We start from the raw sequence: 13,202 nt of genomic DNA on the forward strand, positions 1-13,202 counted from the left end.
GAACACAGGTCTCCTGCTTACTAGGCCTGAGCATCAAGTCACTGCAGGTGGTGAATCAGGAGCTGTGACGGCACAACGGTATGTCATATACGAGGTGTGGCTAGAAAAAAACCGGACTAGTACTGGTGAAACAATAAAACGAATGCAATAAAGCTGAAAGTCGCGTGGCCTGTCACGTGACTCTTGCTCCGCCTACTGCTCGAGTTTCATCTGCCTCCTGCACTCAGTCTGCCCGTGGCGTCTGTTTTAAGTAGTTGACGTTTTGTCTGTGCGTCGGAAAATGTTGAGTGTACAGAAAGAACAGCGTGTTAACATCAAATTTTGTTTCAAACTAGGAAAATCTGCAAGTGAAACGTTTGTAATATTACAACAAGTGTACGGCGATGATTGTTTATCGCGAACACAAGTGTTTGAGTGGTTTAAACGATTTAAAGATGGCCGCGAAGACACCAGTGATGACACTCGCACTGGCAGACCATTGTCAGCAAAAACTGATGCAAACATTGAAAAAATCGGTAAACTTGTTCGACAAGATCGCCGTTTAACAATCAGAGCAGTGTCTGAGTTAACAGGAGTTGACAAGGAAAGTGTCGAACAAGTTTACCGATTTTTTCAATGTTTGCATCAGTTTTTGCTGACAATGGTCTGCCAGTGCGAGTGTCATCACTGGTGTCTTCGCGGCCATCTTTAAATCGTTTAAACCACTCAAACACGTGTTCGCGATAAACAATCATCGCCGTACACTTGTTGTAACATTACAAACGTTTCACTTGCAGATTTTCCTAGTTTGAAACAAAATTTGATGTTAACACGCTGTTCTTTCTGTACACTCAACATTTTCCGACGCACAGACAAAACGTCAACTACTTAAAACAGACGCCACGGGCAGACTGAGTGCAGGAGGCAGATGAAACTCGAGCAGTAGGCGGAGCGAGAGTCACGTGACAGGCCACGCGACTTTCAGCCTTATTGCATTCGTTTTATTGTTTCACCAGTGCTAGTCCGGTTTCTTTCTAGCCACACCTCGTATATCTGGCGACATTACGTGCTATGCTCTCATGTGACAGTACCGTGGTACCATTTTTCAACAGGAGAGTGTTAGACCACACTTGACACGTCTTCCTATGAACCACCTGCGTGATGTTGAGGTACTCCTTAGGCCAGTAGGATAGTCTCTCCCACCGATGGAACATGTGTGGGACTAGCTTGAACGTCGTCTCAGTGCTGGTATCCAAGATATCAAGGGCCAGTTATAAGAGTTGTGGGACGGGTTTCATCAAGAAAGGATGCAACGGCTTTGAGACATGCTTCCCAACCGAATCAGTGCACACTTCCAGGCTACAGGGGTGTCACTCCACAGTGACAAGTGGGATCATACTGCCATTCCATACATAAATTCGGCCCAAGATTTTAATCTTTCAAATAACTTCACATATCCTCTTAGTGAAGTTTCATTTCGTTTCCTCCTCTCCTTCCGGGTGCCTCACATTTTTGTCAGGAATTATCTACTACGAAAGAAGAAGGGGCTTATGAAACAATTTCTTAGAGCTGTATGTGGAAGAGGTGACGAGAGAGAAACACATTGCAGTTTCTGGATTATGAGACGGACTGGGGTATCATAGAGAGGGAAACAATGGATCATAGGTAATGGAGGCTCAGAAGACATGGTAGTAAATTGAAAAACTGATGAAGATGATGAGTGCATTTCGTCATCACAGAGATGGATCTAGTACTTTTGAGGCCAGATTAGCCGGTCTATCCTAGCCTGAGTCTGTCACCACAGAGCGACAGGCAGACCGCGTGGGCGCGACAGGCTGCCACAGTGCGGGCTCTTCATCTGGCAGCCGCCGTGCCGCTAGACGGGCGACAAATCGCGAACCGCTCCCGCCTCCGAGTGCCTTCCCTTGTAGTCGGCCTCTCTTCTCTCTCTTGTCCCCTCTCCCTCCCCCCTCTCAGCGTACGGCGTCAGCCACAGACAAGCGTCAGTCAGCCAGCTGGGATCAGCCCGTGACTCGTGTCGCGAACCAGCAGCGGCTTAGCGCCGTGCCGGGCCAGGCCGTGCAGTACCGCCCCTCTGTAATGGCGACGTGCGAGCGACGCCCGGCTTAACGGCTGCCGGCAAAGCGCCGCAGTGCTGCGTTTTGCCGCATCAGTCTCGCAGGCGTCGAGCTGCGAAACGCGCCTCGGAAGCTTGCTCACGCGTCGCACCTTAAATTACCTTGCATTGACTGCGCTGCGTGTAAGGTGGGAAACATGGCTCAGAGGTCTGTGCCGGGCAACGCTGAAACATCGATTTCTTCGTTATTACTACTTTATCACCAAGTACAATGGCTTAACATACAACAGTGCTTCTTTCAAAGTCTCGACGTCTTCTGGCTACGCTTTAATTTTTTCTGTGATTTAAAGGCCATTATTTTCAATTTTTATTCGGTATCCTCACCAATCTTTCTCTTTCCTAACAATTAATCTAGGTCCGATGAATTAGATACTCCATAGGTTAAGCATACTTTTTTCACATTTATTATCAATGTACTGATTGATGTATCTGTGGTACTAATTATTTAGTTTTATATTTCCTACTATTCTGCTATTGTTAATCTTCCCTCCGCTACTGAGCACAGGCTACCTTAGGACGAAGCCCATAGAAATACTGTCGTTGAAGCATAGGCGGTGTGTGTTCGTGGACCGTCCTCTCTAACTGAAACAGCCACCTCCAGTAATGCCGTAGACCCACAGGATCTGAAATGATCAGCTGATGAACTACTGCTACTTTGTAGGATTTTGATTTGTGTTCGTGCATGGATTGAAAGAAGTGTATTTCAATCAACCTACTCTCATATGTTCCATTTAGTTACCTATTTCGTCGATGATACACTGGTCGATTCCGTATTTGTTCTGCTACTTCAGCTACACAAAAGTCGTTGTCTGTGACCTTTCGATCGAGTTCGGCTCAACCATTAACAGTGACGGCGTGGTTGCCTTACTTTGGAAGACTCATTTCGAAACGAGAAGTTCGCAGATGAAGTGTGTTTGTTATTGCGGTTGCGAACGGACACAATCCTTGCCAGGAAGTGGTTACTAGAAGTTGTATATGATGATGAGACTGTGTCCGATGTATTCTGTTTTGGCACTGCTGTGGACAGAAGGCGTGACATTCGCATCAAGTGCTAATGGGATGAACTGAAAGGGAAAACAACAACCTTGTACCGCCCCTCTCGTCAGTAACACAGAGTAATGTGTACTATTTCTTTGGGACTTAACATGTTACATTGGAGCAGTGTTGTTGTGCAGGGCCGGCCGAAGTGGCCGTGCGGTTAAAGGCGCTGCAGTCTGGAACCGCAAGACCGCTACGGTCGCAGGTTCGAATCCTGCCTCGGGCATGGATGTTTGTGATGTCCTTAGGTTAGTTAGGTTTAACTAGTTCTAAGTTCTAGGGGACTAATGACCTCAGCAGTTGAGTCCCATAGTGCTCAGAGCCATTTGAACCATTTTTTTTGTTGTGCAGCTCTTCCTTCTTGTCGAATGAGTGGCAGACCGGCAATAACAGCTACGCTCCATATCTGGCGGGTCTTGCTCTGGTTATCAGCTGAATTAAACTCGTAATCATTTTTCATACTATTTTCTAACTTTTACTAAGGAATCGATCGCTGTAAGAATATGCTGAGAGCAGCCAGTGTGTGTACATTAATCAGTTTCGTTTTGTACAAATTTTTTAAATTTTAAAGTACAGTAGTAATTAAAAATTTAGCATAAAACTCGTTTCCTTATTTCAGATTTGCACCTTTTGTAAATTTACTTAACTGAATTACCAGCGTTATGAGATAACAGAAGAGAGCAAACGTGGATCGTAGCCCATCGCCTATGTGGAAGCACTTCAACTAAATATTCTCGTACCTAGTATAAGTCAGTTTTTTGCTCAAAAACCAGTTCTTCTCCTAGAAGAGGCGCACAAAGCAGAAAATCATTTTCAGGTCCTATAAGAAAAATTAGCTCGACGGTTTCGAGACGGAGTCTACTCGACATTTTATTCGCTTGTTCTCGGGTGTTGTGGTATTGCGAGATCATATTGACGAAATATAACAACTTTATTCATGAAACCATAATCCTGTGTCCCTGTGTTGCTAATCTATGAGATATTAAGTGAAACAAAATTTTCCGTGGTTCTTTTAGTAAGAGTGTCTGTAGAATCACAAGTGCGAATAGGTAGATTGCATTTTGACGCTATAAGCCGTATACAAAGGCTTTACCAGCTCACTAGTCCGACGAAGTAAAGAGTGCAAGGAATCTATACAGTATCTTTCCCAGTCAGCACGTAATACGGCTAGTTCGCTTCAAATCGATATGTCACCTAAGAATGTTCTAGGAATGGGCTAAAGGCACGTGAGGGAAGACATCCTCCTTTCTCGCTGCTGGTTCCTGAGCAAACCAGTTAACAGCGTTTGTGTCACACATAAAATACCATATACAATTCTTATCTATATCATTTACAATTTTGTCGTAATTTGGAATTAAAAGACAACAATAAAAATGTTACATTAACTTCTCAGGGTCGCTGTTCAGAGTGATATAGAATTTTTTGACGACATTATATTCGCCGTTGACTGTAGAAATTATTTATCTCACTACTGCAGTTTCGGCCTAAGGCTTAGTTTTGCCGATGACTCGTCCGAGGATTTTAAAGTCTGACATGTGCTGAAGCAAAATCGTTTGCGCTACATCTTCGTAATGGCCCCAGGACAGAAACTGAAATTAAATTTTACAGTTAACGGCAAAAAAGATGTCCTTTAAAAATATTATAAACGCATTACGAATAGAGAAAAACTTGGGACTTATATGAACGACCAATCAGTAAATTTTACGAAATCGATGCGTAAATTATTATTGATTGAGTTGTATTTAAAATCGGATTTCATCGACTACTTTCCGCGAGGAGAGAATAAATCCTCCTCGCAAGTAACAATGCACAGGATGCGCCGTACTGACAACACCAATAAACAATTGATTCTTTAAAGAATCGAAGTACCCTGTATAAAGCAGCTTCGAACATTCAGATTCTAGCTGTTAGAAATTTATGAGAGGAGTGCAATTATTGAGTGAGTTTGAGGGGACTTTTAATACAGTCTTCACGGTTACCATGCTGTTGAGAAGTGCTGCTACTGGGTTAGGTAATAACAACTGTCTCATAAAGTAGTGGGGTGTACGACACTTTAAATAACTACTCCCTCGCCGATCTCAGGGATCTTTATTTCTCAGTACAAATATTTTTCGCACGTATTAATTATGTAAGACGGGGGGCTTACTAATTACCGATATCTATTTGTTATTACAGATGTGTGTGCTGAAATACACAGATTAATATGGTTCACTGGTTTCCTAAAGACCTCAGTATGACGAAATCAGTTGTTCAGTTCGGCATTACACCGAATATGGAACAGATATTCGACACATTTTAACGAATTCTTCTTATTTCATCAATAATCCTCGCAAAGTTGGTCTCAATTTTACTTCAGGGTGAATGCACTAGTCTTGGTCACTATAGTGTTTGTAATACAGCGCTCAAGTGTCAGGGGCCGGCCGCGGTGATCTCGCGGTTCTAGGCGCGCAGTCCGGAACCGCGCGACTGCTACGGTCGCAGGTTCGAATCCTGCCTCGGGCATGGATGTGTGTGATGTCCTTAGGTTAGTTAGGTTTAACTAGTTCTAAGTTCTAGGGGACTGATGACCTAAGATGTTAAGTCCCATAGTGCTCAGAGCCATTTGAACCATTTTTTTCAAGTGTCAGGTAAAAAGAAATTGTGGTAAGTTCCCATGTGCCCACCGCTAAGGAAAACACACACATCCATGCCTGAGGGAGGAGTCAAACCTTCGACAGGGGCAGCCGCGCGAACCGTGGCAGGGCGTCTGTTTGTAATACAGGGCTCAAACGTCAGTTAAAAAAAAGATTGCAATTTCGTATGGGATCAACTCTAGGGATAACACACACATCCATGCCCGAGGGAGGACTCGAACCTCCTTTGGGGGAAGCCGCGCGAACCGCGGAAATGCGCCCTAGACCTCGCGGCTACACAGCGCGGACAAGCGTCAATACCTAGAGATTTTGCAGCTGCATACAACTCTTTACATAGACAGTAGATAATTTGGACACTTTCGTTTAGCTGAAGAAAGAATTGCAGCAATTATCATTTTACTCAATATAGGTTACTAAACTTATAGTTCTGTGAGTGTTTATAAATACGATGCGGGAGATATTCATTAAATAGCTCTTTAGGCATATTTTCAAAACGTCATATTCCAGCCAAAAGTTAATAAAAATATTTGGTGGTTGCTTTTCATATTTATGAATTCCTAAAGAAAGATCGGTGTGCCGTATGTAATGACAGCTATAGCTTTTTTTTCTTATAAATATTGATGCAGTAGTTACCCCTTTCATCTGAGGTACAGAAATATTCGTCTTTGGCTGATTATGGAATGACAGAGTAATCACATGCTTACTTAAGATTGCAAAACGTAGTCGTATGTGCATTTGTTTAGGTAAAAAATTTTAAACCATTACGAGAACGCCACCACACATGGTGCCAGTAGTCGTGGTGTACTGGGAGCCGCTGCAGAGCAACGACCCGGCCGTTATCTGTCGGACCACACGTAGGTGTCTGTTCAGGTCCCACAAGCATGATGTGATGGCACCCATTTCATACTTGACACCTGAGAAATTCCTCTCGAAACACGTGTTTACTAAGCCATCATGGCCGATGCCTAGGCTCTATACCTGTGGCTCCAGCACAGCCTTAACTGCTGAGCAAGAGATGTTTGCCTAGTGACTCACCCCGGCAAGTGCAGCTTAAAGGTTGTCATTGTTATGCTAACATCTAATCTCTATGTAAATAACAGCCAATTCTCCCCCTCGATGCACTATAGAAATCTTTTGCAATGCTGTCGGAAACTGTTAATGAAATTATCCAAAATAACATAGGATGCATTATTCCCAGTGATCCTAATGGCAGAGCCTGTCCATTACACAGCAGCCTATCATGGAAATCATGAAGTGTCGCTGGAATAGCTAACGGACACTTTTGCTGTTGCAGGAGCTTTTGTGATGCCTCAGCTTGTCTACAGGGAAATTCTTGTCCTAACAGAACCTGTTTACTGAAATATCCAAGAATAACATCAACACGCATTCTTCCTGTTGGTAATAATGAGGCACGCCATCCATAATTCTTACCCTTCCCAGAAATTGTAACGTCCTGCTTTCAATATATGTCTCAGAAATGGTAAACGTTCACTCATGTTCTCATCATGTCTCTGATTGCTTGCAATAACACGTTCATCACAAAATCATTCTTGATGTTAGGAAAGGGAGTACTGTCTACGCACAGACGGGAAAATCAGAACAAATACACAAATAGAATTCAAAGCACTTTCCTGCAGAAGAGAAAAACGACTGTAATTTTCGGTGTCCTACAGCTGCTGGTCTGGATATGTCCTAATGCCACAATGGCGGATGGCGGACAGCATCCCGCCAGAGATGGATGGCCTACTTCAAATCGTCTTTCAACACTCGAACAAAGAATTCATAACGCTACTCTCAGAACTTTCGGTAGTTACCTTGCCCTATTTTGTTCGAACCAGTCTGTAGAGCCTCCTATGCTCCAGCACAAAGGAAGTCTTGTGAATGAACGGAGCATTCTGATTGGCTTTTATTGAATTTACTCCACAAATTACTGATGCTAACGATGGAAGCTTGAATATTTCAGCGTGAAACCGGTCTCCAACCCGGCTATATATCACCACATGCCGTATCGATATAGTAAACACACAATTCGTATCCTGTACCAAACAAAATCATCAGTTGTGCATCCTGCTTATACCTATCGAGGATCGGACACTCTTACGTATACAGCATAGACAGATAGCGTAAGCATGTGGACCGTGTATTGTCCTTGCAGCGCTAGATATTTCCCCTGAGCACGATTGGTCATCCACCATAGCTGACAGTCACAAGTCATCTGCCCCCACGCACACACTGGCCTGACACATGACCAAACTGTTGTACAAAGGTTGGGTCGGTTCCACTTGCAACAAAGGCTGGGTCGGTTCCACTTGCAACAAAGGCGTTCTGTTTTTGGCTCCGACCTGCTTGCTTTCTTACTTTCTACACCCATCTCCAGATGCTGGGATTACAAGAACATATGCATTTTCACTTGGTTTGACAGAATATCATTCCATTTACGCCAAGCACATAGCAGTACGCTACCGAATGCTTGCACAGCATTATTCCCGTAGACATTGACCGGAAATTATTTCTCAAGAAACCTGAAACTTTAACGAGGTGCAGTATGCTATAAACAACTGAGTAAATAGAAACTTATTCCCAAAAAATTAGAGGAAACTGATATTTCCACTCGCGACTACCGATGTCGGTGATATAACAGATTCCAAATCATCCTTCTAATTTTTAAAGTCAACTAAGATGTTTCTCAAGTCTAGAGAATCAGCGAATATGTCTTCCACCCATCTTTCACCCGCTACATACACACAACAACGCCCACAATCGATGTTCTCTCAACCAAAGAAAGACAGGAAATATGCAGAAGCATACTTACATAAGAGAGAATAATGGTCCAGTGCAAACAAACACACGTCCATATTGAATCTTCTAAGATTTCCATGGAGAACACATGCGATCATGAAAGCTGTCCAACACATACTGAGTATTAGTTCGCTATTAAGGCGTGTAGAGGGCGACACGGTTAGGGGTCAGTTCTTATTAAGCTGTTTATAAAACGTTCTATATTTTCTGCTTGTATTTTTCTATTTTTCTGTGACCATGCAGCCATTTAAGGCAGTAAATACTTTTTTGTAGAAGTATATCTCTCAGATTGTTGCCTACAGTTTAATTACAATAATATGGAACGAAGCATCTTATTCAACAAATAGGAAACTGTACTCATTGAATGTGATCTTCTGGCCGCTGGTGTTGAGTTATCGTGGAATGATCTTTACCGTGCAACACTTCAACAACCAGTCTTTAACTGCCTTGCAATTTCATGTTTACTTCGTCGAGGAGACAGAAGAACGGTCTGAAAAATTGAGTCCTCTGTCTGTAGAGTATGTCTACGCCACGGACGACCTCTGTCCAACACTTCTGGACGTAGACTAGGTACTGCACCAGGCGACGAAAAACCTTCGTAACGGAATGGCGCCTTTGAGTGTCCCGTGCACACGAGCAGCAACAGCTTGGTTATCGCATGTACCAAGCACCAATGTATATCGACGTATTCATCGCTTGTAGACACCATCGGGAAGCTACCCTATATCATCTTGACAAGACCAGTTATGGTTTTGCACTGCGCACTTAGTGGACACATGCATGCAGTTTAACGGATTTCACTGCCAAGTGTTAGGCTATGGTCATGTGACAAAATGATGTACTACCTATAAGTAACGAGAACAAGGTGATGGACATCTACAAAAGAAAAAATTATCGGGCACGAAAATGGTTCAAATGGCTCTGAGCACTATGGGACTTAACTTCTGAGGTCATCACTCCCCGAAGAACTTAGAACTACTTAAACCTAACTAACCTAAGGATATCACACACACCCATGCCCGAGGTAGGATTCGAACCTGCGACCGTAGCGGTCGCGCGGTTCCAGACTGAAGCGTCTAGAACCTCTCGGCCACAGAGGCCGGCACTTAGGTAACAATTCGAACAATAGCTCCATGTCGGATGTCGATTAATGTCGGAGCAATCTATTTAATGAGCTACGACGACTGGAACGGTAGTTCGGGGTGATACACATTCCTCCGTAAATTCCTACGCGCTGCACAATGAGACAGGGTTGTCACCTCCTCGTTCCCACATATGTATTTTCAAAATGAGCTCGATCTAATTTTGCTACATGAACTTTTGTCTTGAATCTGGATGAGGAATCGCATGCCGACCTTCAAGGGCGTCATTCTTTCTTCACTCTGTATACTGTTTGTAACAGCAAAATCTCCATCTGATGGGAATTGTTATGAGGAAAGAATTTTGACTGTCTGCTAGTAGTCAAGAGTAACATGCCTGGAATGTAGGATATGACTTCAGCGACCACTCAAAGCCGCGTATGATGTCCGTGGAGGTTTGGCAATGTATGGCAAGAGACTTTTCACTGTCCTCTGGCGAGGTCAACACTTTCAGCTGTGATCTCTTTCATTGCGGTGACTGATTTGATGTGCCACGTTTCAAATGTTTCCTTCTCCTCTTTTCCCGATTTCCAAAATGCTTGAGATTCTCTTCCATAAAATAATGTATTCCAGAATTTTAGTTTCACGAACTTCTTCCTCAGATTTGTTAAGCCTTATTTTTGAGACCAGAAAACATTATTTAGCGAGGAAGTCGTGTGCTATTCTGTTTCTAATATCCTTCTTGCTTCTTTATTCGTTGTTTTGCGTCTAGTGTACCAGAATTCTAGTACTTCGAGTACTACGTTGTATCCGATACTGATTTTAAGTTCGTCGTTAATTTTATTCGTGCTGACCCTCAAAATATCGGTCTATTTTGTCTTTTATTCTTTAGTCCGTATTCTGTGCTCAGGATAATGATAACTGGCTTCAATGCGTCTGGCAATACATACTCACTTTCGCTGCGGGTAGCAAAGGCATTAAGTGAAGATAACCATTGTTATTCTTTCACTCTCATTTTTAATCATACTCGTGAAAATTTTCAATGTTTCCGTCGTTCCTTCTTCGAGGTACAGGTTGAACACTAGTAGAGATACTGTAACCCTGTCTTCCACTGTTTTTAAACAAGTTATTCCGTTGGTCTTCCAATACATCACCTTATGGTGCTAACATATACAAATTTTTCTGAGAATTTCCAACATTACACACCATTTTATGACGTCGTAGACTTTTTTATTAGAGTATGGTGCGGTGATCGACCTTGTAGGAGGAACAATAAGTTTCTTGAACAGTAGCACAAAAGATTACCATTTACTTGAAACTTCCAGGCAGATTAAAACTGTGTGCCGGACCGAGACTCGAACTCGGGACCTTTGCCTTTCGCGGGCAAGTGCTCTACCGACTGAACTACCCAATCTGCCAGGAAGTTTCATATCAGCGCACACTCCGCTGCAGAGTGGAAATCTCGTTCTGGAAACATCCCCCAGGCTGTGGCTAAGCCATGTTTCCGCAATATCATTTCTTTCAGGAGTGCTAGTTCTGTAGGGTTCGCAGGAGAGCTTCTGTAAAGTTTGGAAGGTAGGAGACGAGAAACTGCCAGATGTAAAGCTGTGAGGACGGGGCATGAGTCGTGCTTGGGTAGCTCAGTCGGTAGAGCACTTGCCCTTGAAAGGCAAAGGTCCCGAGATCGAGTCTCGGCCCGACACACAGATTTAATCTGCCAGGAAGTTTCATATCAGCGCACACTCCGCTGCAGAGTGGAAATCGCATTACCATTTACTTGTTTACCAGTGGTTTGGAAGTGAAATCACATATAGTAAAATTTCTGTAAATCAAGTTTTTCCGAATATACTCATACTTAACGTTGCTTTGACATGTATTTGTTCGTACCTGTGTTAAGAAAATATTCTAAAAAGTGGTTCGTTATTGATGGACTAAGTTCAAGCGATTTTAGTGCTTGTGGAGACCTTTCATTTCCGAGAACCATTTGAATTTTTTCTTCCAGATTTAAGGATGGGCTAGGTTTGTAGAACAGAGGAGAGCTTTGTGAGATTGTTGCTAGCGAAGAACAAATTCCGTTCAGCGCTCAACTGTAATTACCTTTCGTTCTCAGTCTTTACCTAAAACCAACCCATCCCTCCACCATCGGCGCTCGTAGCGTGATGATACAAACGGAATTGCGAACAAACAACTTGCCGGTACGGACTCGGTAAATATAATATAGGGAATAGCATTGCAGGCGTCTTCCACGGCAAACATTTGCGTAGACGTCGCTGTGCTGGGGAGTGCCTTCACGTGTATAACCCAGAACACGCGCGCACCCAACCACCTACCCAAACACCCTTCCACACACACACACACACACACACACACACACACACACACACACACACACACACACACGTGAGGAGGTCTCATACAAGAGCCCGTCCCCAGCCGTTGGCGTGGGTGGCTGCGGCTGTACGGTTTATTGCTGATCCGACGTAGAGCAATAGCAGGAGGAAACAGGTACAGCACAGCATTCGCCGACAAACGAATTGGTGCAACCCGTTTGGCACTAACGTCTGTTTAATGAACATATTGTCCCTTTGACATAGGGTTAAACCAAGTTATCCTGCAACGTGTTGACGTATCTGAATGCTTAGTGCGCAGACATCTTAAACATAATCATTGTTCCAGTTTAACAGATGCAAGCAGTATTCTGTTTCTCATAAATCTGACAGATAAAAACGGGTATATTATTTTTTACTTTCCGTTGATATTTTATAACTATGCCTCTTAAAACATTTAAGTTGTTAAATTCCCAGAGTTTACCTTAGGTACATTTTTTGTGTTTTCACACCACAGATTGAAAAAAACGTTACTAAATTTCTTGCAAGAGACGCTGTTAATTCTGTTACTGTTTAAGTATTTCTTTTCTTGTAAAAAATAAGAAACGGATATGGGGATTCAGCACTGCAAATTGTAAATGATGGCCTAGCAACCTCTACTTACTATTGTATTAAATAGATTGCTGTTGTATGGGAGAGGTACAAAAACTATCAACCTCCGCATTCCAAACACGTGTCTCTCCCGTTTCACTGTACATTTGCTCCCATGATCATATCTTATGTCCGTGCTGTGTTACAGGCATGTTTTATGTTAGACATATAATGAGAAACGCATATACGGAACACATCATCAGCATAATAAACTATATGGGTACCACACCTGTCATTATCGTACAAAGTAAGCAAACATTGCAGTGTATGTAGAATCGTACTGGATAGAGAGTGTCTGCACACGTACCAATGAGTGTATAGTGGGAATAGATTTTCTAATTAGTGCCGAAACAGCACTGACACACATTGGTGACAAATTAAGGAGACGTACATATCAAAATGCTGTCCAGTGATATACTGACCTTTAAAACGTGCTGCCGGAAATGACTTCTCCAAGGTAAAATTTGGTAAAATAATACAGAATGCGAAATTTACTCTCAAACACTTGTATGTGCTAGAAAGGTAATTGATCACTTTCCTCATGGCTGCGTCTGCATTC

At 43.0% G+C, this 13,202-nt stretch overlaps 1 non-coding gene across 1 annotated transcript; it reads left to right on the top strand.

Annotated features, from left to right (window-relative positions):
- The first annotated feature begins 11,294 nt into the window (after positions 1-11,294).
- Trnas-uga (transfer RNA serine (anticodon UGA)) lies at positions 11,295-11,369 on the top strand. Its single transcript has one exon. It is a non-coding gene; the product is annotated as a tRNA-Ser (tRNA).
- Positions 11,370-13,202: the final 1,833 nt, after the last annotated feature.

The sequence above is a fragment of the Schistocerca nitens genome, chromosome 6 (assembly GCF_023898315.1).
Source record: "Schistocerca nitens isolate TAMUIC-IGC-003100 chromosome 6, iqSchNite1.1, whole genome shotgun sequence".
Classification (NCBI taxonomy): domain Eukaryota; kingdom Metazoa; phylum Arthropoda; class Insecta; order Orthoptera; family Acrididae; genus Schistocerca; species Schistocerca nitens.